Raw genomic sequence first — 26,044 nt, forward strand, 5'->3', positions numbered from 1 at the left:
CTGGTATCAAAAACGGGTATCCGGTCGAGTCTAACATCAGTCAAAGGCTGGTATCCTGTCAAGCATGGTATCAGGACAAATGTCCTGTCCGATTCAGAGCCCCTTAGACAAACGTTGGGTGAAAATTAAACGGCCGGGTCTGTGAACCCTACACACACAGCTCAGGACTTTCTGTTTTACGGAGTGCGCGATTCTTATCTACGTTTGAGACAGCTAGTAGTGACAATCGATGCGTGACACCTTGGGCGCTCATTGCTTTTAAGTACAAGTCTATTTTAAAGTGTGCGGGGGTTTATTTTTGGGTGTTTGTGAGCGTCTGTTACACAGTGCATGGAAATGGTCCACTCTACGGGGGTGTTCTGCATGTGTGGCAGTTGTCTCTGTGGGGGCGCGTGTCTCACCTTAGTATTTAAGAATGGAAGCAGAGTTGTGTATCTTGCGCCTGGTGCCTTATTTCCTGCGTGTGCCTGTGCTTCCTTAGTGTGCCTCTTTAAGCGCACTGTACTCTGTTTTTGTGCGCAAGCATCAGTGCTTCATTGTAAAGAACATTCCTCCATCAGCAAAAGCAAAGAACTAATTTCCAATTCTGTAGCTGCCATATTGTCCAAGGGAGATGGGGGAATTCACTAATTTGAGGAAAGATTAGCAAAACCAGCGTGATTGGGAAGATGGGAGAAATCCCACAGGCTGCCTGGGAGCTGTAGATCAAAACCATTAGCGGTAATTGCCATCGAAGGGATCGGCGTACGGCAACAAATCCTGATGAAAAACCAAAATAAACAAAGGGCCTTGCGCAGGCGCGCGCGTCGGCCAGGCCTCATTGGAGCATAGGACTCGTACCCCCCAGTATGGCTCCCGGCCCAGCCCCCATCCAAACCCACGAAACAATGCTTAACAACCAGCTGTGGGTTAAAAAGGCCATGTTTATTACAAATCATCACACAAACATGACAATAATAAATCATACAATTTGATAGGATATGTATTTATCAAATTCAAACGTTAAACACCATTTTTATTTAAGCTGCCCCTAGCTTCATGCTACATCCGCAAGTCGGGCAGAACTCAATTTACTTACACGAAGAACGTTGTCTATTGCTCCAGCACTAAGGGGCTTTCTGGCTCGCGTCCCCCTCGACCAACTGAGAACCACGCAAGGCGCAACCCACCTGCGTCCTTGAAGGGTGAGCCCCTGTCACCTGGTCTAAGTCCGCCACCTGAGGGGCCCACCCCTTCACCACCAGGCTGCTCATCGGGGCTCGTAGGGAATAACCAGGGGCGGAAGCCCCATGCCCTATTTTTAAACTGGCGCCCTTGCCCCCAGCCGGTGTCCCGTTCTCTCTGGGGTGAGCTTACCGTCTCTCCGCCTCAGTGCTGGCCTAAGGAGTATGCAGGAGGACTCCCCTTAACAATGTAAAGGCAATTTATGTGGCCTCTTTACCGCCGCTCCCTAACCTAAATCCAACACCTCACCAAACTCTATCCATAGGGACGGGTGGGTGGGAGATTAAACGGAGCCCCCTGCATTTCGAGGCCGGCGCAGAAAGAAAGAGAGGGCGAGGACAGGGCCAGTTGCCCTAAATAGGCCTTCGCCCCCTCCCCTCGAGGTGCCGGCAGCCGGAAGTGACGTCACGACGCTGCCCGGATGAAGTTGATGCTGCCGTCCCGTGTTCTTCTACGATGCGGACCACCAAGGAGGGTGTGCCCGGGCGCCCGGGGGGCCGAGTCCTAAGTGCGCGCTTCATTATATTTCGCGCTTGTCAAATCGTGGCGCTGGCACCACGACAGTGGAAGGAGTTTGGCGGCAGGGCCTCGCAGTCACTAGAAATGCCGATGGTGCTCCAAAAGTGTCCTTCGTCCAGGCCCGGCTCCAGGAACTTTTATTTGGGTGGGCCAAGGGTGCATTTGGGTGGGCCACTACAGGCCCGATTAGTCGCTTACATGTCTAGCCAGGCCTGCTTCCGGGCCCTCCTTTATCTCTTCCTAGTCTTACAAGGCCCAGTAAAAGGCACTCTTTTACACATCTCTTTCTAAATGTTATCACTCTCAAAAAGTCTTTTTTTCCATGTAATGTCCCTTTGATGGGAAGAGGAGGTTTCTAAGGTGGGAGTATCAGGTAAGTGACACTACTCTGGCTCCCTCCATGGAAACCTTCAGGGAGAATCCCTCTTCATTACGACCTCCACCTGACCCCTGACTCTGCAGTGAGCTCCCTTACAGGCTTAATTATCCACTTTTCTACCACCCCTCTTCAGTGTATCTTATCTCACAGCTGACCATGGGCCCCAGCCCCATATGAGCCACCATCCAGTTCCATTTTCATTATTCCTGGTAAAAAACATTAGTAAAATCACCTTCAAACTTGAAACATTGAATATAGCAGTAAATGTAATTAACATGCACATTAAAGTGTGCTTCACAGTTTTCCTAATCATCCGAATGTTAATTAAATATACGAAAACAAAAAGGTCATGACAGAGCTGGCTTTAGTGCTGGTGCAAAATTACCTCTTTCTCCGTAGATACCTTTACTACCACCCTCCAACAGTGTCCTTCATCTCTCCGCAGACCCGCCCCCTCATGACCTCCTCCTCAGACTCCATCACTGCCACCCTCCACCAGTGCACCTCATCCCTCCGCAGACCCCCCACCCCATGACCTCCTCCTCGGCTTACCTCACTGCCACCCTACACTAGTTCCCTTCATCTTTCTGTAGTTCCCCCCACCCCATGACCTCCTCCTCGGCTTCCCTTACTGCCACCCTCCACTAGTGCCCCTCATCTCTCCATAGCTCCACCCCCACTCCATGACCTCCTCCTCGGCTTCCCTCACCGCCACCCTCAACCAGTGCCCCTCATCTCTCCGTTGCCCCTCTCTCATATGCATTTAATTTGTTGTATAGCGCTACTCATATCAGTGTAGGGTGTCACAGTACTTTACATCATGCACGCATTATACAGAGACAATAAATCAGTCTATGGGGAATGTCACATAGGCCAATGAGGATTACAAGGTGTAGGAAGCACATGTCATCCATACTGGTAGGCAATATATTTTACGAGGGTTTGGTCTGGAGAAGCACAAACTCAGGACTTAAAGAGTACTCCAGTGGTTGGGGGTTGGCTTTACTGATAAAAATGTGTAACTGCCCAAACAAACTCTTTTTAGCAACATTAGAATAATGAAAGACTAGAGAAGTTCTAACTATATCACTGTTAGAATCCAGGGTCTCTGGTTGGCACAGGTATGCACTTGCGACAAGCAGGGACCCTTTCCTCTAAGTCAGGGCGTAGGATTACCTCTTTAAAAATAACCCCTGCTCACCCTCTAGGTAACGTGGCGCGAGCAGTCAGGCTGAATTTCCAGAGGGCATTAGGTTAAGCGTTCAAGGTATCCCACACAATAATTACCACCCCACCACACAAAGACACAAGGCTGTATTTATATCAAAATAAAAGTTCTTTATATAAAAGATTTCTTCAAGCAGGATGTCAAAATACAGTTCTTTCACTAAAATAAGGTTCCAGTTACTTTAAATGCTTTTAGGCAGTCCACAGTTCCTAAAATGGCACTCTTCTATTCAAAATAAGCTTCTTTGGGGTATTGTGCGCTTCGTAGCGCCTCCGGTACGCTTCGTACCGCTATTTGGGCGCGTCGTGCCGTGTCTCACGCTTCTCGCGTGAGGACGTGTATGCTGGACGCGAACCGTACGGACCGTACCCTCGTGGGTATGCGTTGTACACGTTCGGGACGTCTCGTGCCAAACCTCACGCTTCCCGCGTGAGCGCCGGCAATGCTTTTGATGCTGTAAGGACCGTACAGATGCAGGGACGTGCCGTACACGGACGGCAGAGCAGGTACGGCTCGTACAAAGGACAGTACGGGTCGAACCAAGGTGCGCCGATCACAATACCTTGGTTCTTTGTAGAGGAGGTTCGTGGCGGCCTCGTAGTCCCGCACGTAGGCGTCCCACGTCGCGCTTCAGTCCCGGATCTCCAGGGGACGGTGAGTCTTCGTGGGGCGCTCGGGGAGGATCTCAGTGGCCACGATGACTTCAGGAGCGGGAGGGGCGGCTCGGGAGTGATTCTTAGCGCGTTGCAGCACTGTCGGCTTTCCTCAGGGTGGCGAACCAGGTGCTCGGTGCCCTCACAGGGATCTCAGCGGCGCAGGGTCGCAGAGGCTCGGCGTTTGGACGTCCGGGGTCTCTTCTTTGCGTTGCGAGCTACGGTTCGGGGGGCAGTTGCTTGCTGGGCTAGGGCCAGGTAGGCCGGCCTTGGCAGTGCTTACAGCAGCCCCGGTGGCAGACGTCGCGGTGCTCGGAGAGAGAGGGGAGCACACAGGTTCTCTGGGGGTCAGCGTGACAGGATCAACTCCAGCAGCTCCTCTTTTCCGAAGGTAGCGCCCACTGTTCCTGGGGTGCAGTTCAGGGGGCAAGTTCACCAGCAAGCCCTTGGAGATTGTTCAAAGCACAAGTTGATTCAAAAGTCTTTTCCTTTAGTCTTTTCCTCTCCTTCTTGCAGCAAGGCACCCACCACAGGCCAGTCTCACAGGTCAGAGACAGTAGTCCTCCATGCAGCTTTCCCAGGTCCTTCTCTTCAGGCAGAGTTTCTTCTTGGCGCAAACAGGATCTAATTTCTTAGGAGCAGGGCTCCTTCTTTTATAGCACAATTCTTTTGTTCTTTGTCGCCAGGGGGCCTGGGCCTGGCTCAGTCCAGTTTTGGAGCACTTTGTTGTGGTGAGTCTGCTCTTTCCTTTCAGCAGCAGGGCAGAGACATCAGCCGCTCCACAGGGGGCGGAGCCGGCATTGTGGTGGCAGAGCACAGGTCTATTCAGAGTCAAAGGTGTACTCCTCCCACCCATCCTGGTGTAATCTCTCTACCCACCACCTGGCAGCCAGCCTGTCTCCTGGAATTCCCCAGCCCTGCTCCTTTACTGTTACTAGGCAGAACACACACACACAGCAGAGGCGGACTGAAATGGCCAGGTCAGTAAATACTAACTTTCTAAAAGTAATATTTACAAACTCAGGATATTAAAATAAACTTTACTAAAAGAAGTATTTTATTATTCTGAGTTCAGACATACTAAACTTGACTTTCTACCATGCTCTCTGAGTCCACTGGGATTACAGCGTGTAGTAATTCCAGCAGCCCATTCTAGCCTATGGAGAGCAGGTAGCCTTCAATAGTGAAAAACAAAAATGGCTGTAATTCACTATTAGGACATGCCACACACATCAGGGCATGTCTTACCTTATGCCTACAATGCACCCTGCCCTTGGGCCTACCAGAGGGGTGACTAATATGTAGTTAAGGGAAGGTTTGGGGACTGGCAAGTGGGTGTACTTGCGCAGTCAGCGCAAGTGTACCAGACTGCACGCAGGTTCTGCAGTGGCAGACCTTAGACACATTTTACTAGGCCGCTTCTGTGGGTGGCACAACCAGTGCTGCAAGCCCACCAGCAGCATTTGTATTTACAAGCCCTGGCACTCCTGGTGCACTTTACTAGGGGCTGATAGTAAACCAAATAAGCCAAACATGGACACCAATCAATGTATACACTTTTCAAAAGGGAGCACTTGCACTGTGGCGCTGATTAGCAGTGGCACAGTGCCCTGAGCGGCTAACACCAACAAAACACAATGAGGCACATCAGCAAAAAGTGGAAGGGAAACTCACACCAAGGTGCCAGGTCTAACACGTGTCCCCTCCAGCTGAAATGTGGGGGGAACTACCCTACCCCAGGGAGTTCCTCTTCACTAAGGCGGAAAAACCTGGACAGACCGTCAGCATTGGAGTGATCTGTGCCAGGGCGATGCTGCACCGTAAAGTCCATACCCTGTAGGGAGATGGACCACCTCAACAGTTTTGGGTTCTCACCCCTCATTTGCATCAACCATCTGAGGGGCCTGTGGTCGGTCTGAACCCGGAAGTGAGTCCCAAACAAGTAGGGCCTCAGCTTCTTCAGCGCCCAGACCACAGCAAATGCTTCTCGCTCTATCGCACTCCACCTTTGTTCCTGTGGAAGTAACCTCCTACTAATAAAGGCTACAGGTTGGTCGCAGCCCTCCTGAGTCATCTGTGAGAGAACAGCCCCTACACCATGCTCTGATGCGTCTGTCTGCACTAGGAATTCTTTGGAGAAGTCAGGAGCCAAGAGCACGGGCGCCGTGCACATGGCAGTTTTCAGGGTGTCAAAGGCCTTCTGACAGGTGTCAGTCCATATCACTTTTCTGGGCTGCTTCTTCGAAGTCAGCTCTGTCAAGGGGGAAACGATGCTGCCATACCCCTTGACAAACCTCCTGTAGTACCCTGTGAGTCCTAAAAAGGCCCTCACCTCCGTCTGGGTCTTTGGGGGCTCCCAAGCCAGGATGGTTTCGATCTTGGGTTGTAGGGGCGCCACCTGGCCGCTCCCTACTTGGTGTCCCAAGTACACCACGGAACCCTGCCCGATCTGACACTTGCTTGCCTTGATCGTGAGGCCTGCCTTGCGCAGCGCCATCAACACTTCCCAGAGATGTTGCAGGTGCTCTTTCCATGTGCCATTGAACACTGCGATGTCATCCAGGTATGCGGCGCTGAACTCGGTCAGCCCAGCCAACACCTGGTTGACCAACCTCTGGAAGGTGGCAGGGGCATTCTTCATCCCAAATGGCATAACCCGGAACTGGTAGTGCCCATCTGGTGTGGAGAATGTGGACCTCTCCTTGGCCCCATCAGTCAAGGCGATCTGCCAGTACCCAGACGTTAAATCAAACGTGCTGAGGTACCGTGCAGCCCCTAACCGATCGATGAGCTCATCAGCTCTGGGGATGGGGTGCGCGTCAGTCTTCGTGACTGAATTGAGTCCTCTGTAGTCCACACAGAACCGGAGTTCAGGTGTGGCACCCGCGCTGCAGCCTTTGGGACCAAGACCACTGGGCTGGCCCAAGGACTGCTGGAGGACTCAACCACCCCAAGAGCAAGCATCTTTGAGACCTCCTCTTTGATGGAGGCTCTGACCCTGTCAGTTACCCTGTAAGCCTTGTGCTTCACAGGTAAGCTGTCTCCTGTATCCACATCATGGACGCAACAATCTGTGATACCAGGAACCAGGGAGAACAGGTCAGGAAACTGCCCCAACAGCTGGCGGCAGTCATCCTGTTGCTCAGGGGTCAGGGTGGGTGAGAGGTTAACTCCATCCACTGACGCGTCTCGCTCTGAGGCTACCAAGAGGTCAGGAAGAGGCTCAGACTCCTCCTCCGTCCCATCATCGGTGGCCAAGAGCATGCCCACTTCGGACCTCTCCAAGTGGGGCTTCAGTCGATTGACATGGAGGACCCTCAAGGGGTTCCTAGGAGACTGCAAGTCCACCAAGTAGGTGATAGAACTCTTGCGCTCCACAATCTCAAAGGGTCCTGCCCACTTGTCCTGGAGTGCACAAGGCTCCACAGGGGCCAGGACCCATACCTTTTGACCAGGTTGAAGCTCAACCAGAGTGGCGTTCTGGTCGTACCACCGCTTCATTTCCTCCTGGCTGGCTTCCAGGTTTGCCTCAGCAAATTGCCTGAAACGCCGAGTCTGGTTCCGGAAGGCCAGCATGTAACTGTATACATTCTGGGGAGGTTTCCTGGGAGATTGCTCCCAGCCTTCCTTGACCAGACTAAGAGGTCCTCGTACTGGGTGGCCATACAGAAGCTCAAAGGGACTGAACCCCAGAGACTTCTGTGGCACCTCACGGTACGCAAAGAAAAGGCATGGTAAGAGCACGTCCCACTTACGCCTCATGGGTTCCTCAAGACCCATAATCATGCCCTTTAGGGTTCGGTTGAATCTCTCAACCAACCCGTTTCCTTGGGGATGGTAAGGGGTGGTGAACTTGTATGTCATACCACACTCTTGCCAAAGGGATTTCATATATTTCGATATCAAATTGGTCCCCCTGTCGGACACCACCTCTAGAGGCAATCCTAAACGTGAGAAAATTCCCATCAGTGCCCGTCCCACCACGGGGGCCGTCACTGTCCTCAGAGGGATGGCTTCAGGGTACCGGGTGGCATGGTCCACCAAGACCAGGATAAACCTGTTGCCCATGGCTGTCTTGGGGTCCAGTGGCCCCACAATGTCAATCCCACTCGCTGGAATGGGGTACTGACCACAGGGAAAGGTTGGAGTGGAGCCTTGAGCTTCCTTCCACTCTTGCCACTTGCCTGGCAAGTCTGGCATGTCCTGCAGTGAGTGTCAGAACTCCTGCGCATTTGAGGCCAATAGAAGTGGGTGACGAGCCTTTCGAAGGTCCTGTCCTGCCCCAAATGCCCTGCTAACAGAACGTCGTGAGCCAGCCCCAGTAGGAAGGCTCTGAACTTCTGGGGTACCACCAGCGCACGGGCTGACCCAGGTTCAGCAACCTTAGGCTCTGAGTACAGGAGGTCGTTCTCCCAGTAGATTAAGTGAGTACCGGACTGATCACCATTGGCTTGGGCTGCAGCCTGCTGCTGCATACCCACTAGAGAGGGGCACTCTTTCTGCTCCCTGCAGAATTCCTCCCTGGTGGGGCCTCCTTCTTGCTGCCAATGGGTCAGCTCAGGCAGGTCCCCCAGTTCGGCTATCTGTTCCCCGGTAGGCTCCTGGGCATCTCCCTCAAGGTCTGCTTCCTCCTGGGCCGTGGGAACTTTAGGAGCCGGTTTCCCGTGCCTCCTGCGCCCTCTCCCTAAAGCCGGTTCCTGGGCCTCTCCCTCAGGCTCCAGGGTCCCTTCAACACCCCTACTGGCTGCCATCGACCACCGGGTGGTCACGCACGCCCAATCAGGTAAACCCACCATCCGCAGGTGAGCTGTCTTCTCCACCTTTTCCCAAGGGGAGCTCTCCAATTCATTCCCTAGGAGACAGTCTACAGGCATGGCAGTTCTCACAGCGACTTGCAGAGTACCAGAGACCCCCCCCCACTCAAAGGGAACTTGAGCCATTGGACAATGACTCTCTGTGTTGTCAGCATTGACAACCCGACAATAGGCATGGGGTACGACCTGCTCTTGAGATACCAGGTGCTGCCGCCCTGCAGTCACGCTGGCTCCTGTGTCTCTAAGAGCCTCTACCTTCTTCCCATTGACGGTCACTACTTGCCCATATTTCTTAGTGTTAGAGGGCAAGTCGGCATTTGGGACCATCTCACTGTCTCCTAGTGAGACTAAGGTCAGTTGGACGGGGTACCACCCACCTGGGACTTCTACCTCCTCCCCAAAGGCTACTGTTGCCACTTGCTTCGGTAGAGCACCAGTGGGTGCTGGTTTCACATACTGGTGACACTTGGGATCACTGGCAAAGTGACCTAGTTCACCACATTTATAACATTGAGGGGGCCCCTTGGGAACAGGTTTACCTGTAGGGGCCCCTGTGGGCTTCGGGGGTGGGGGAGTGTACTGCTCGATTTTCCCGGCCCTATTGTGTTGATGGGTGATTAGGGTGACTTCAGTCTCTCTAACATTCAAGCCTAAGGGTTAGAGTAGTGAATGAAGTCTATTTTCTAGGCACTTCGACATGATCCTGTGTTCTTCCCCATAGATCAGGGCTTGCACACATATCCTAGGGGATAGATTTGTTAGTCTTAGGGATAGCCTGCCCTGTAGTGAGGGTATTTCATGGAGCCGTGCTGAATTCAGGCCTGGTAGGCCTCAAACGGGGGAGACTCCATCTTTCTTTCTGTTCCAGCAGCTTGAGATGCTTCTAGGTTAAAGGGGATGTTTTAGTTATGAGGTGTTATTCGCTTGGAGAGAACCGGTTCAGACCAGCCCTTATCGAAGGATTGTATTTTTCTTCATGCCGAAGACGCTACATCAGGCCGGCCGGCTGGGAAAGTGTCCTTGGCACGGGGAGGTACAAGAATTTGGTGGGCGGCAGGTTACGGGCTGGAATTTTCCATGAGAAAATGCACCTCTATATTAGTGAAAGTCTGAGGCAGATACTGGCACTGATTCTTTCAATCCATAGGCGGCACCTAGCCATTAGCAGAAAAGCTACTACTTATTCCAGGGAAGACAGATGATAAACTTAAGGATGGAGAAAAACCGAGGAGCAGATACCCTCCTAGCAGAATAGCCAGAGAGGAGAGGGTAGCCGATGAGGAAGAGATCCCAGTGACTCGGAGAAGGGAGAAGGGAACAGACCTGTGATTGCGGAGGTGTTACTTCCAAGCGAGCCGAGGCACAGACGAGGAGGGAACCTAGATGACCATTGAGTGCAGGCTACACACGACTAAGGTGATGTCGACCCCTTTCTTATTTGAGTATACAATCTAATCTTTCACTTTTCTTTGCAGGATATGTGTCATATAGTACTGTCATGTGATTGTGTATGTAATTGGTAATAAAGTACTCAGTTTGTAGTGAATCAACATGTGCTGCGTGTTCTTGTATAAGAGGGTAGCCTATTCTTCTAGTCAGCTGTGACTTGACATGAACAGATGTTAACCCTGATCAGGTAAGTGGTAACTGAATAAGGGAGAAGAGGAGCCCCTCAAACCAGGGAACAGGTTGTGCTCAAACTAGCAATCTTTGTGTGATCTGATGAATAATGATACCCCAATTCGTAGTGGACTAATGTGTGCTGCGTGTTCTCGTATAAGAGGGTAGCCTGTTCCTCTAGTCAGCTGCGGCTATATGAACAGATGTCAATCCTGATCGGATGAGTGGTAACTGAATAAGGGAGAAGGGGAGCCCCTCGAACCAGAGAACAGGCAGTGCTCGAACTAGCAGTCTTGGTGTGATGATGTTATAGTAATCATAGGATGAACTTGTGCTGATACTGCCGTCTGGGTAGAGAGTCCTGGGTCCGTATGGGACTGCGAGGCCGCCACTTGTGATACTGCCGTCTGGGTAGAGAGTCCTGGGTTCGTATGGGACCGCGAGGCCGCCGCTTGTGATACTGCCGTCTGGGTAGAGAGTCCTGGGTTCGTATGGGACCGCGAGGCCGCCACTTGTGATACTGCCGTCTGGGTAGAGAGTCCTGGGTTCGTATGGGACCGCGAGGCCGCCACTTGTGATACTGCCGTCTGGGTAGAGAGTCCTGGGTTCGTATGGGACCGCGAGGCCGCCACTTGTGATACTGCCGTCTGGGTAGAGAGTCCTGGGTTCGTATGGGACCGCGAGGCCGCCGCTTGTGATACTGCCGTCTGGGTAGAGAGTCCTGGGTTCGTATGGGACCGCGAGGCCGCCGCTTGTGATACTGCCGTCTGGGTAGAGAGTCCTGGGTTCGTATGGGACCGCGAGGCCGCCGATTGTAAGAGGTCTTGGTATGTGTATTAGGAATTCCCTGTCCTTAGGCGGTAGATATATGTGGTTACCTATTGTAGATAGGTCCTAGGGACGAAGAAACGTTCTGGCTGGGTTAGTAAGGCTCTGATGAGCGAATTCCACCTGATCCAAGAACCCAAGCAGAACAGGGAGGCTGAGAACCTTTCTGCTGGTTTCCTTGGGGATTACTTGGGGGGCCTTTTTGGAACCCTTTCTGTTTTCCCTTGTCCCCCCCACTCTTCTGCTGGGGACCCTGCCCACCCCTGGTGGAGTCTCCCACTTGACCCTTGTGGACCCTGGTGCTGACCCAGCGGTCCGCCTCTTCAGCAAGCTTCCTATGGTTATTCAGCTTGCTATCTATCAGGTGTTGGCGTAGCTCAGGAAAACAATTAAGCGACAAGTGCTCCCATGCAATTAAATCAAAGAGACCTTGGTAATCATCAACTTTTCTACCCTTCACCCAGCCATCCAGTGCTCTGCAGAAAAAGGTCACATACTCCACATACGTACTCCCCACAATCTTGGTACACCCCCTGAACCTCTGCCTATATAATTCAGGAGTTAGCCCATATCTGGTCATTAAAGCTTCCTTCATGTGGGGGTAAGAATTATACATGTCAGAGGGCAAATCTAAAAGTGTGTCCCGCCCCTCACTGAGGAACTGTCCCCACAACCCCGCTCCCCAATCTCTCTCAGGGACCCGGTGGGAAGACATGGCTACCTCATAGGCCTTGAACCATTGCCCTATGTCATCATTCTTAAAGTATTCCTTGACTACATCTTTTGGCATGTACACACTTGACTCTACCTGCACCGGCGTTGCGGTGCCACCAGAGGGAGGGTTTTCCAAACTTTTCTCTTTTATCGCCAGCTCCCTCATTCTCGCGTCGTGCTTCATCCGAATCTTTCTTTCTTCAAGAGCCATTTTCTTGCTCTCTAGCTCCAATTGGCCATTTAATTTCAACTTTGCCAAAGTAATCTCATGATCTCTTGCGGCCTGTCTATCTGCCAGCTCCTCTGGCGACAGGCCTCTGCTAAAACTATGGATGCTCTCCGCTGGTTCCACTACGTCAACCTCAGGTACAACATTCTCAGCTGCATCCCTTGATTCCACCCAGGCTCTCAGTGCCGTGTAGAAGTGTGCTTTGAGCTTGCATCCTCTATGTGGAACCTTGAATCTCTTGCAAAACTGCTTGAGTTGTTATCTTGAGCAGTCGTCCAGTTTTGACTCATCCCATTCCAATCCGGAGGTTTCAGAGATGGACTTCTCAATGCTGTTTGGGCCAGGCATGACTCCAAACACAAGGGATCTTCTTTTTCTTGGCAAGCGAAATTAAAAAGTTCTGTGGCTTAAGCTACTGGACTGTCCTCACTGTGCAATGGTTAGTAATCACTGCGCAGACACCAAGAACGCAAATCCGTGAATCCTCACCGCTGCCACCAATATTAGAATCCGGGGTCTCTGGTTGGCGCAGGTATGCACTTGCGACAAGCAGGGACCCTTTCCTCTAAGTCAGGGCGTAGGATTACCTCTTTAAAAATAACCCCTGCTCACCCTCTAGGTAACGTGGCGCGAGCAGTCAGGCTAAATTTCCAGAGGGCATTAGGTTAAGCGTTCAAGGTATCCCACACAATAATCACCACCCCACCACACAAAGACACAAGGCTGTATTTATATCAAAATAAAAGTTCTTTATATAAAAGATTTCTTCAAGCAGGATGTCAAAATACAGTTCTTTCACTTAAATAAGGTTCCAGTTACTTTAAATGCTTTTAGGCAGTCCACAGTTCTTAAAATGGCACTCTTCTATTCGAAATAAGCTTCTTTGGGGTATTGTGCGCTTCGTAGCGCCTCCGGTACGCTTCGTACCGCTATTTGGGCGCGGCGTGCCGTGTCTCACGCTTCTCGCGTGAGGACGCGTATGCTGGACGCGAACCGTACGGACCGTACCCTCGTGGGTACGCATTGTACACGTTCGGGACGTCTCGTGCCAAACCTCACGCTTCCCACGTGAGCGCCGGCAATGCTTTTGATGCTGTACGGACCGTACAGATGCAGGGATGCGCCGTACACGGACGGCAGAGCAGGTACGGCTCGTACAAAGGACAGTACGGGTCGTACCAAGGTGCGCTGATCACAATACCTTGGTTCTTTGTAGAGGAGGTTCGTGGCGGCCTCGTAGTCCCGCACAAAGGCGTCCCACGTCGCGCTTCAGTCCCGGATCTCCAGGGGACGGTGAGGCTTCGTGGGGTGCTCGGGGAGGATCTCAGTGGCCACGATGATTTCAGGAGCGGGAGGGGCGGCTCGGGAGTGATTCTTAGTGCATTGCAGCGCTGTCGGCTTTCCTCAGGGTGGCGAACCAGGTGCTCGGTGCCCTCACAGTGATCTCAGCGGCGCAGGGAAGCAGAGGCTCGGCGTTTGGACGTCCGGGGTCTCTTCTTTGCGTTGCGAGCTACGGCTCGGGGGGCAGTTGCTTGCTGGGCTAGGGCCAGGTAGGCCGGCCTTGGCAGTGCTTACAGCAGCCCCGGTGGCAGACGTCGCGGTGCTCGGAGAGAGAGGGGAGCACACAGGTTCTCTGGGGGTCAGCGTGACAGGATCACCTCCAGCAGCTCCTCTTTTCCTTGGGGGAAGGTAGCGCCCACTGTTCCTGGGGCGCATTTCAGGGGGCAAGTTCACCAGCAAGCCCTTGAAGATTGTTCAAAGCACAAGTTGATTCAAAAGTCTTTTCCTTTAGTCTTTTCCTCTCCTTCTTGCAGCAAGGCACCCACCACAGGCCAGTCTCACAGGTCAGAGACAGTAGTCCTCCATGCAGCTTTCCCAGGTCCTTCTCTTCAGGCAGAGTTTATTCTTGGCGCAAACAGGATCTAATTTCTTAGGAGCAGGGCTCCTTCTTTTAGAGCACAATTCTTTTGTTCTTTGTCGCCAGGGGGCCTGGGCCTGGCTCAGTCCAGTTTTGGAGCACTTTGTTGTGGTGACTCTGCTCTTTCCTTTCAGCAGCAGGGCAGAGACATCAGCCGCTCCACAGGGGGCGGAGCCGGCATTGTGGCGGCAGAGCACAGGTCTATTCAGAGTCAAAGGTGTACTCCTCCCACCCATCCTGGTGTAATCTCTCTACCCACCACCTGGCAGCCAGCCTGTCTCCTGGAATTCCCCAGCCCTGCTCCTTTACTGTTGCTGGGCAGAACACACACACACAGCAGAGGCGGACTGAAATGGCCAGGTCAGTAAATACTAACTTTCTATAAGTAGTATTTACAAACACAGGATATTAAAATAAACTTTACTAAAAGAAGTATTTTATTATTCTGAGTTCAGGCATACTAAACTTGACTTTCTACCATGCTCTCTGAGTCCACTGGGATTACAGCGTGTAGTAATTCCAGCAGCCCATTCTGGCCTATGGAGAGCAGGTAGCCTTCAATAGTGAAAAACGAAAATGGCTGTAATTCACTATTAGGACATGCCACACACATCAGGGCATGTCTTACCTTATGCCTACAATGCACCCTGCCCTTAGGCCTACCAGAGGGGTGACTAATATGTAGTTAAGGGAAGGTTTGGGGACTGGCAAGTGGGTGTACTTGCGCAGTCAGCGCGACAGTACCAGACTGCACACAGGTTCTGCAGTGGCAGACCTTAGACACATTTTACTAGGCCGCCTCTGTGGGTGGCACAACCAGTGCTGCAAGCCCACCAGCAGCATTTGTATTTACAAGCCCTGGCACTCCTGGTGCACTTTACTAGGGGCTGATAGTAAACCAAATAAGCCAAACATGGACACCAATCAATGTATACACTTTTCAAAAGGGAGCCCTTGCACTGTGGCACTGATTAGCAGTGGCACAGTGCCCTGAGCGACTAACACCAACAAAACACAATGAGGCACATCAGCAAAAAGTGGAAGGGAAACTCACGCCAAGGTGCCAGGTCTAACAATCACAACACAAAAAAGTGACGTTTGTTTGCAGCTCTTTGATGACAGTTCATAGGTCACTGTCCTATCTTAGGATTGTAACTTCTGAACTGCAAGTAACACAAGAACCTCTGTGACAAAGGCAGTAACTCACTGAGCTATCCACATAAAATACTGTTTATCTGCATTTAAAAACTACCAACAGACAAATGACTGCTCTCCAGCAGGATCATAAATCACCAGTTATCTAAACATTTTTTATTATTGTTGTACATCGGTGGCAGATTCATTACCAGGGCCCACCCGGCCCACCCCCTAGAACCGGGCCTGCCTTCGTCAGACCCAGCGTGCGACTTCCATTCTGCGTCACAGCGCTGCCCCAGTACCACTGAAAAAGTGAAAACCCCAAACGTTTTCTCTTCCAGAACCATGCAGCCTCAGTTCCTGTGAGTTTCAGTGTCTGGTTGGTCTGTAGTACGAGCCACGCTCTACGCTCTCCTGCTCTATGATGCAGTAGGGCAATTCAATAGTGTAGGCGTGCGTGGCTGGGTTAGCTTTTTAACACATGAATTAGTTTTTACAGTAAAGCAACTGGGTGAAGAACCATACTGGGGAGGTAAGTATCGCAGTCCCACCACTTACCGTGGCAATGACAGGGGGTGGTACAATGAGTATAGGGTATAAGCGAGCATGGCAGAGGGGTCTCAAACCATTCACTCGTCTTCCTCAATGGGGTCAAAAAGATTTGGTACCAAGGGAGAAGAGGCCTCGCACAGCCCTCTTACAGTGTACGTGACTCCCTATGAGAGAGGAGTGAGTGAGTGATTCAGTGCAGATAATGGAGCAAAGTGTGAAATCATTCAAATGTACAATTCATGTATTGTATTGTAATTGTATTTATATAGCGCTTACTACCCCAAACGAGGCATTGAAGCACTTTTTGGGCGAGTAGCACGCTACTCCGGAACCCATAAAGAATTAGTGGTGAATTAGTATAGTGAAATATGAAAGTAATTTGAGTGGTGGATATTAGTCAGTTATTTGCATTGAGAAGGATAGCGGAGGGATAGAAGAGGGAAAAAACGTTTGCATTTATGTAGCGCTTGTTACCCCTAAAGGGATGTTGAAGCACTTTCTTGGCAAGTAGCACACTACTCCTTTCTGGCTGCGTTACCTTAGGGACCTAGCCGTCAACTTATGTGCGATTGAGGGGCCCAGGTGCCATCAATTATTTATGTGAGGAGCCCAAGTCAAGGCGGGCAGGACCTTTTCACATTGGTAATCTGGCCTGACCTGTCCCTAATAAAGTTAGGACCTCACCCCCCAACTGTCACTTGGCATATTTATAGATACGTATTAGCACCCCATCTGTTTTAGGTCATGTTCCCTGCTTGGGTTGCCCCGGCACTAGTTGATAGGCGCTACACATCAATAATATATGAGGGTTGATCTACCGTTTATGGGGCTGGGGCCTGGAACTCCCTCCCAGATCCCCGCCATGGGTCATCGAGCACCACCTGACTGAGGGCATTCCCCAGCCCCACTGACATCTGGGCTCAGCTAAGATGCTTGTGAGATCTGGTGCACAGCTCCACATATGATTCGGCAAACCTGTCTCCCATGGTCGGGAGGGCGGGGAGAAATCGTTGCGCATCATCCCTACAACCCTGCTTTGCGGCTGTTCCCTGCTCCCATCAACAGCAGAAACGATTTCCCAATACGTGAACCACAATGCAGCCAACATAGTGCCAATATCGGCAACAGTAGTCAGTTATCATACAGCAAAATACATCAATAAACCACACGACACCTTGTTAGTTGAGAAAATTGCTGCAGGTTTATTTGCATAACAAATATGCCAACATGGTGGGTTATCTTACGGGCGATCCCAGGGCAGGCCAACCCTTATGCCGCCTGCCCGTCTGATGAGCCAAATTACACCGTGGCCGTCGCCAATCGGTGTTTACCAATTCTTGGGAGGGGCCACCCCTCCCATCAGTGGACCACCAGTCCACTACCTTACTCACGCCCCCCTAAAAGGTGGGCGGAGCGTTTCAGGCAGGCCCCGGTTGCTCAGACCCACAACCGCCCGTAGGACTAACGGGGCGCCGTAGTTCTTCCAGGGGACAACGCTAAGACATCCCTGGGTATCCTTGGCTTAGCACCATTACTGTGCTGCTGCATGTAGTACCCTTCTGTACCTTGCAGACTCTGGATCGCCCTGTAACTTCTCCACAGCTCTGGGGGTGGCCACCGTCACAACCAGGGCCCCCCACCAAGGTAGGCCTCTTTACTTACAACATGCTGATACCGGGCATCTCCCAGGTCCAGCCAAAACAAGTCTTTAGCCCATACCGGACCACAGGCCAGCATGCCCTTTCTGGACAGGTGCCCTCATCCTTTCTAAACTCCCCGTGGAATTTTGACTGGTATGACCTAAAACCAATAATTAGGTGTTGGTTCAATGTAACATTGCCTGGCTGAAGAGCAATACCTTTGCTAAGCCACTCCTGGCAGGCAATGCCAATGCGGGTGGAGGTAAGAGTTGACAAGCCCGCCTTACTTCCTCTTTCACTCAGTTATCTGAGTCTAGCACTAGTCGGAGTATGTCCATCGCCTTCCGTCAGTCACCACCCTATGTGAAGCCTTGCCCTCCCCAAACTTCTGCTAGTATACCAGGGAGCAGACAGGACAGAGTGAACCAGAGGGGAACCAAAGTATAAATACCTCTCTTTTGTTTCTTTTGAATACTGGGAATGCCAAGTGTTCTTCTACTACTTTGTAGCCCAATTGTGTTTAACCCAGGCGTTTCCCCCAAACATATGGACCATATCGTCCTAGTTGGAAGACAACTTCCACAACCTGCATAGTTGCCAGCCAAGGCTGAAGGGCGGGAGAAATTACACCTTATCGTTACTCAAATCAATGGTACCTGTTTCATCGAACTCAGAAGGTCGGGATACTAAGTGAACCCACCAGGATCTGCACCTGTAACTAGAGGTCGGACCCAAGCCCCTCTAAGTTCTGCCGCTCCACATGCCTGTAAACATGTATCCCAGGGCGGACCTCAGGCATCTAACCCATGCTTGGCCATGCCTGAGCTAAAACACATCTGAAAGGCATGACAACAGGCTAACCACCAACATTGCATTCTGAATGTTCGCTGACAACTGCCACGGAAAATGCGCATAACTGAAGCAACTGGCACCCTGCCATAAAAGTATCAATTTTGCCTTCTATGAATGCAAGATGAGCTCTTATGGCTATCCGTATTAGTGCTCCCTCCCAACAAGCAGCCCTAACCAGGCAACCCGCACCCTCTTGGCACTGGCACACTCCACCCCCAGCAGACAGAAAGTGCCTGTTCGTGTGTAGCCCCTAACCTTACGTTTATCACTGACAGTATACCAGGATATGCTGAAACTCAGCTAACTCTACTGCTGAGTGCATGTTGCACCATCACAGGTATGTCTTTGCCTATTCCGTGTCTGGCTGCAAAGTTTGATGACATTGCCAGCCCCAATCCCGGGCGAGAATAGAAGCTTTACAGCTCCTGGTGCTATTGATGGTACACATAGCCTGTTGAAACTGAATGTAATTCCCATACTACTGTTGTGCACGAACCCACAACCATTGGCTCTCCATGGTTCAATACCTTCCTGCTAATAATGGTTTCCTTGAAGAAAGTTGACAAATCTTATGTTCTGCAATGGCGGGACTGCAAGATCTAATGAGTTTCTTGAAGGACACCCAGTTCATACCCACAAAATTACCACTTATCGCCGTGTTGCATGAGCAAGGACAACCTGTCAAAGTATCCAAACGCAACCAAGAAATCTAACCTTACCCTGAGCAGTAACCCCAGCTGGCCCTGAAGCGAGACAAACAATGCTAGGGCAACTCAGCAGCCTCCCTCCGACTTTCATGCTGGTTAAATGCTCAACAGATTGGCAGCTGATAGCTCCGTTCCTCGTGTGACCCCTGCTTGCCATCTTTGCCGGGGGGGGGGGTGGGCCTACAGCACTACTTGACATGCACCATTCTACCAGTGCCTAAAAGACCTTTGTCATGCTGCCTGGCCTAATGATTCTGGCCCTGCACTAGGGGCTCTCGCTTCGGCCCTGGGTCAATACAAATCGCCAGGAACATTGCTTAGCAGAGTGTGCTGCAAGGTTCTGCCTCCTCATCCATCGCATCCAGTTATGTAATCAACACTCATCATTCCACCTACAGCCAGCAGGACTAGGACTCCAAGAGTCACATCAGGAATCACAGCCACAACGCCGGGAACGGGCGTGCTCACCCCAACCTACTGATGCACAGACCGCTTGCTTACTGCTCACAGTATGGCTGAGACAAGAGAGGCTGTTAATTTAAAGCCCTTGTGGATGATCTTTAGACAGACCCGACAGGGAGGATCATGTGAAATGAGGTAGGGACCACCACACCCGCCTGTGAATCAGCCCCGGTGTATTTTGTAATGACCACTACTAGAGCCCAGTAGAGATCACCAACAACAACCTGCAGTGGCCAGGTGGCAGGCATCCAGCGGGACCTTCAAATCCCATTTACTCGCCAACTCCTTGCCGCTTGGCGGCACTCCCTGCTGCAGGTGTCTTGTTGCCACCACAACTCGCCCCTCTTGACCCGTAGAAAATTACATCGCTGATAATGTGTGGTCACCTCTCATCGTGGGTCGGTGGAACGTATAACATGTGTCCCGAATGTACAATATACGTGATGGTGTGCAGGCGTAAAGGAATCAGAACCTAATAGAAACTGTGCATAGGACCTAGCATTCAAAACTGTGACCTATAGATTATGCATGGTGCTTTGCAGCACAGCTTGGCCCATCTGATCAACTTTACAAACCCTGGAAGCAAGCCTTTGCTGGTTACCCTCAGATCCTTGCCGTGCACGCCTTAACCCAGGGAGTTCCCTTACTAACGGAGCATTTGTCCACACAGAACTGACATCTGCATCCCCCTTCCAGATAACGATATATGTGCTTAATGCTAGCCTGCTTTACCGCTAAGTGTCCCAGGTCATACAATGCTATATCCAACTACATTATCTACTTTCTCTGACCGCAAGTGAAAGGATAATGTATTCACCAAACCCAATGTAAACTAAAAAGCAAGCAGCACTTGTCAGGAGACATTCAACATCTGTCATTGAAGCGCAGCAAACGTGGCAATCGAACTTAGAGAGCTGACACGCCTCTATTTCCCTTGAACTCCAAGTATGACAAATAAGGCAATCAAGCCCCCCCCTCCAAGGCTAGAAGGATGGCTTGGGCAGGAGGAAAGCTGACTGTAACCGACAAACCAAATCCTACCACAGGAAAGCACACAGTTACTGCGAAAATGGGTACCCTTACCTTCAACAGGAGCCAACAAAAGACCGTCATGATGGCCCTAGTGGTATCGGTTCAACTGCCTCACTCATAAAATTCCTGAGCACTCAAAGTAAAGCCCCCCATCTGTATACTCATGCAAAGCTTTTAGGTTGGCACTGGGCAACATGCCCACAATCAGTTAATGTCATTTTGGGTCGAACAAATGACTGTCCTGCCGTTACTAATGGAGTCTTGGAGCAGACCTAAAACCCGGTGCTCCTGGGGTTGCACGCTGTGTTTCAATCAGATAGACATACTGCACGGTTCAAGTATGTGAAGAGTGTATCACTGTGGCTTTATGTGGCAGGGGAGCAATATGTATGGGTCCCTCCCCCCTGGAGTATTGACTACCCAATAGTGAATCCAATATAATATAAGTCTCTGTTGTTCCTTCACTGTCTTGTAAATACCTGAGACTACCCTTACGCGGAGTTACTCTCATGCGCACATGCTGCCCAGGTATATCGCATTGCACATGATCGCCAGGTGTGTTGCAGGTTGACCCATTCAGGTGCTTATGCACGGGTGTACTGTGGGAACCCTCCCCTGAGGGCAGACCACTAGCATCTGAGTACTTAGTTCATGCAAATACCTGCTCTAGCCCCAAATTAAGGCCGAGCTAGCCGCCACACTAGCCAGCTCCCGCTAGGAGCCCCCCCAGTTGGCTTGGAGCCCCTGAAACCTAGACTTTCCTTACACCACTGCATTATCCAAAGCGGGCTGCCATATTCAACACTGGTAAGCCTGGGCAAACTCTGGCAGTCCTTTGCTTCCCCAAGTATATTTACATTAGCTGTGGTTCATCGCATGGTAAGACTTTCGCAACGCATGACCACCAGAAAAGCATGTAGATCCGGGTGGCGGATATAATTGCTTAAAGAACCAATGGCTGGGTAAAGAGCTTGACACTGAAATAACTGTCCGTGAGAGGCATAGTACTGTTCGTGAATACCACATAATTCTTATAATTATATATTTGCCAAGCTTCCCTTCCCTATCCTTTCTTGATGTCATCCCAATCAAGTAACTTAAGCATGGGTTTCCCCCCCCCCCCTCTTTTAAGTAACTGCCTTTAGTCTATCTTTGCTCTTTGGCGGAATAGCCAGTGCAAAGCTGCAGCATACCTTTATGTCCCTGACTGGAATACAAACCGCAGCATTTTCATTGTTATCCTGTATCCACTGTGTGCTAGCTCTGCCTATCATTTGGGCGGCTGGGTCACTGGATCTAAGCGTGCCTTCAGGACTAGATAAGAATATTCATTTATTTCAAATATTTATAGTTATATACAGCGCAAACTACGACCTGAGACGTCGGGTAACATAGCGCTTTACATGAGCACCAGATCCGTTACTTGGGGGCCCATACATTTTATAAGGCACGGGGAGGTTAAGTGATTAGCCCAGAATTCCAGGATGTTGAGTATTGTTGCTGAGACTACAAATTGTGTTCTAGATTTTAGCCCCCAAACAATGTAAGTATTTTGTCCTGACATCCTTGGAGCATCACCTTGGCCTTTGATGACACAGACCCTCCCGGGAACTTCCCCAGGCCCTTGTAGGCCGATGATTTTAAACAAACTACTGGCTACCTAAGGAATGTGTTACAATCAACTGGAATGCCCAACGTGTTACAATCACCTATAATGCCCCAACTGTGTGAATAAATACATGGCCATGTTGTATCCAACCCTGATTAATCTATAGAATCGCCAGTGCAAAACTTTTACCATTAGTGTCTGCGGTGAAGTACAGCTTCTAACACTCTAGTGAATTAGAGCCTTAGTGCTTGTATCATGGAAGAAAACATGTACTCTGACGCCTCGGTGTAATGTAACAGGGCCAGTAGAAAGCGCTCTGACACCTTCTGGATAAAGCTCCGCCATGCAAATTCACATACAATCACATGACGATGCCGTGCACCAGAAACCACCCAGTCAAATTTCCACCGATCAACTTGATGCATAACTTAACGGACCCCCCCGCCCCACTGCTGATTGAACCCATAGTCCAGGTTCAAGCGCATTTCCTTAGCAAATGTTTTGTGCTAGTTCACTGGTTGGGGGGGGGAGGCGGACGAGCAGGTTCAAGCTTATTTGTCAGTTCCGAGGACTTAGGTGCCTACCTGCATTCTCATAAGAAGCTGGGTGGGGCAATAACTTGCAAACCGCCTGTGTGCTGATGCAGTAGTGTAGTGTCTTGGAAATATTCACAATTAGCCAAATGCAGAGCATAGTGACCTAAGTGCGCTTTGGTGTGTGTGATTTTGAATAACTTTCCTTCACATTCCTATACTATCCCTACTAGCCCCTAGCGGAGGACCTGTACGTCATAGTGCTGCGAGATCCTGTCTGCCTTTAACACAAATGAGAATCCCTGAAAACACTTGTCTTGTTGAGGCTCCTACTATTGGGCTTTGTGCAATTACAGGTGAGAAATTAGTTGCGGACCCGATACAAACCACAGGACACGGTCAATATGGTGGCCACGGGGAGGATGCGAGATATGCCCAGAATTACAGGTTAGTGAGCTGATGCCGAGCCTCGAACCAGAGACGGTGTGCTCTCTCTTCCCCCTGGTCCTGATCTCTGGCAACTCCCTTGGTGCTGGCACAAGAGGTAATTGCTGCCCAGACCCCACCACCACAAGGTCGCTGTACCTGCAAGCCGCTAAAAAAAAAAAAAAAAAAAAAAAAAAACTAGAAGACATTGATAAAGATCTGCATTCCTACACAGAGTATCTAACTAAGCGTAAATTAGAAAAATTAAAGAAAGATGTACGCTTCTTTAGCAAAGAGACAGCCTATCCTTACTTGTCAGACAGTTACTACAATCAAGTTGACAACATGCTATATGAACCATATAGACCATCAGGACTTGGTAGAAAGGTGATTACTTTCTCAGATACATCAGACTCAGATAGTGAGGATCAGTCAGGTGGTTTTGAAACTAGGGGCAATGGACATCAATATAGAAGACAACGAGGCACACAACCTTTTTTAGGGAGGAGATACAACAGGCGCAACAATTGGCGACCTCAATACCAGCCACGATTCCAAACCAACACGCAATACCAACCGCGCTTCCAGGGCAATCCAGTGATGGATTTCAACCAATACCTTGTCACTCGCAACGCGCAATATTGGAGGGAATAGAGACACTACCTATTTTCAATCTTAGTAGTTCCTCACTAACAGCGCCGACTATCTCGTTACTATCTAAAGGATTAACTTTTGCCCCCCACTCAGGCTTAAATAAGTTTGAGTTGTTCAGAGACTTAAAAGCTTTTTTCAGAAAGATCAGACTACAGGTTTTTTTCACTAATAAAGACACACAATTGGAAATTATTAATGCATCTGGTCTGGCACCCCCTTCCCAGTTTACTCCCACTATCGAACAACTGCCACCTGAAGTAGCGGTGTTCGAACAAGTTGTCTACAACAAGATCATTAATATCACCAAGCATGTGCAAAAGACCCCCTTTAACCTTAGTCAAGATGAATACACAGCTTTGCAAGATCTGAAACATACCCAGCATAGAACCATTAAAGCATGTGATAAGGGAGGAGGCATTGTTGTCTACGATACATCCACCTATATCTCCAAAATGGAACATATGCTTGGAGATACCCGGTTTTACTGTCCCATCACCAGAGATCCCACATCCAACATCATAAGAAATATACAGAGATTAACTAACAAAGCTCTGAGAGATGGAGATATCTGTGAAAAGGAATGGTTATTCCTTAATAAGGAGAAACCCAAAATGGCCAGTATCTATGGCATACCCAAAGTACATAAAAATGCCTTAGATCCCCCTCTCAGACCCATAGTTACTACAATTGGGTCAGTCACTGAACCATTGGCTAAATATGTAGATCCCTGCTATGTACTCATGTTTCAAGAACACCAGCATTTGTCCAAGATACTCGACACATTATCAATCTAGTCGAGAACACACCCTTCTGTCCTGATGCGCAATTTTTAGTAACCATGGACATTGAAGCCCTTTATAGTAACATCCCTATTGAAGGTGCTTTAGCAGCGGTTCATTGGTTCATTAATGCCTACAACATCAAATGTCCCACTCTCTTTGTTCTAGAATGCCTTAAAGTGGTCCTAGAAGACAATGTGTTTGAATTTAATAATCAGCTATTCAAACAACAACAAGGCGTCAGCATGGGGGCATCTTGTGCCCCCACGGTGGCCAATATCTACATATCCCTTTTCGAGAAAAAATTTGTATTCAATGAAATGGCACCTTTCTATGAATCAGTGACCAAATGGTCGCGATTCATAGATGATGTCTTTTTCATTTGGACAGACACACAAGAAAAACTGTGGGTATTTATCGAGTGGATTAACCTCTGTGATGATAATATACATTTTACACACAGTATAAGTTCCGAAAAGGTGGAATATCTAGATATTCTAATTAAACATGATAAGGGTAATCTTGTAGTGGACTTGTACATCAAACCCACAGCAAGAAATACACTTCTACACTATGATAGCTTCCACCCGGTTATTCAAAAGAACAGTATACCCTTTGGTGAGTTTTTACGCCTGCGGCGTAATTGTACAAATATAAAAGATTATGATGACAGATCATTGAGCATGAAAAATAAGTTTTCGGCCAGAGGCTACCCTAAAAAAATTGTACGAGACTCGTACAAAAGAGCTCGTTTTTTGATAGGCAACATTTACTATCTAACACCAAGACCAACAAAGATCCTTCCTTGGTCTTTATTACGAGACATTCCATGCTCAATGACAGAATACGTCAGGCAGTGTATCAAAGTTGGCAAATTTTAAATATTGACAGGGCCATCCCTAAGCCTCTCTTTGCGTTCAGACGCAATAAAAGTATAAAAGATCATGTGGGTAATTCAAGAATTATACACACTAATACTTTTTTACAAACAAATATTGCAGGCAATAAAACAGTGGTGGGTAACTTTAAATGTTCCACTTGCAAATCTTGCGACACAGCTATTGAATCGCCCACATTCAATTTCAATGGGCAATTAATATCACCTAAGAGTTTTAACAACTGTAAAACGACAGATGTGGTGTACTTGCTCATCTGTCCCTGTCGCTTAGGATATGTAGGGGAAACAGGGAGAAGCTTTAACACCAGACTTACAGAACATCGTTCAGCTATACGTACCAGGAAACTTCAAGCACCCATGGTGCAACATTATGTGGAACATGATCATGCGCCGGAAGCCATACAATGGTATATTCTGGAAAAAATTCATCCAAAACAGGGTTCCACCACAGAGAAAACCAGAAAATTAAGAGAAGTTTTCTGGATTTTTACTCTGGGTACTGCAACAGTAGGACTCAATCAAGAAATCCCGTGGGATCAAGCTATTAAAAACAGTGGTTAGAACTTCTGTCGCTTTTTTCATTCTTGCATTAATGTTTACTATTTTTCCATTTTCACTTCAACATATCCTGAGTTAA

At 49.6% G+C, this 26,044-nt stretch overlaps 1 long non-coding RNA gene across 2 annotated transcripts in view; it reads right to left on the reverse strand.

The window, feature by feature from the left end:
- Positions 1 to 26,044, reverse strand: part of LOC146871571 (uncharacterized) — a 321,492-nt gene that overhangs the window by 287,262 nt on the left and 8,186 nt on the right. The gene's annotated exons all lie outside the window — the stretch shown is intronic.

Source organism: Triturus cristatus, chromosome 1_1 (genome assembly GCF_964204655.1).
Source record: "Triturus cristatus chromosome 1_1, aTriCri1.1, whole genome shotgun sequence".
NCBI classification, from domain to species: Eukaryota; Metazoa; Chordata; class Amphibia; order Caudata; family Salamandridae; genus Triturus; species Triturus cristatus.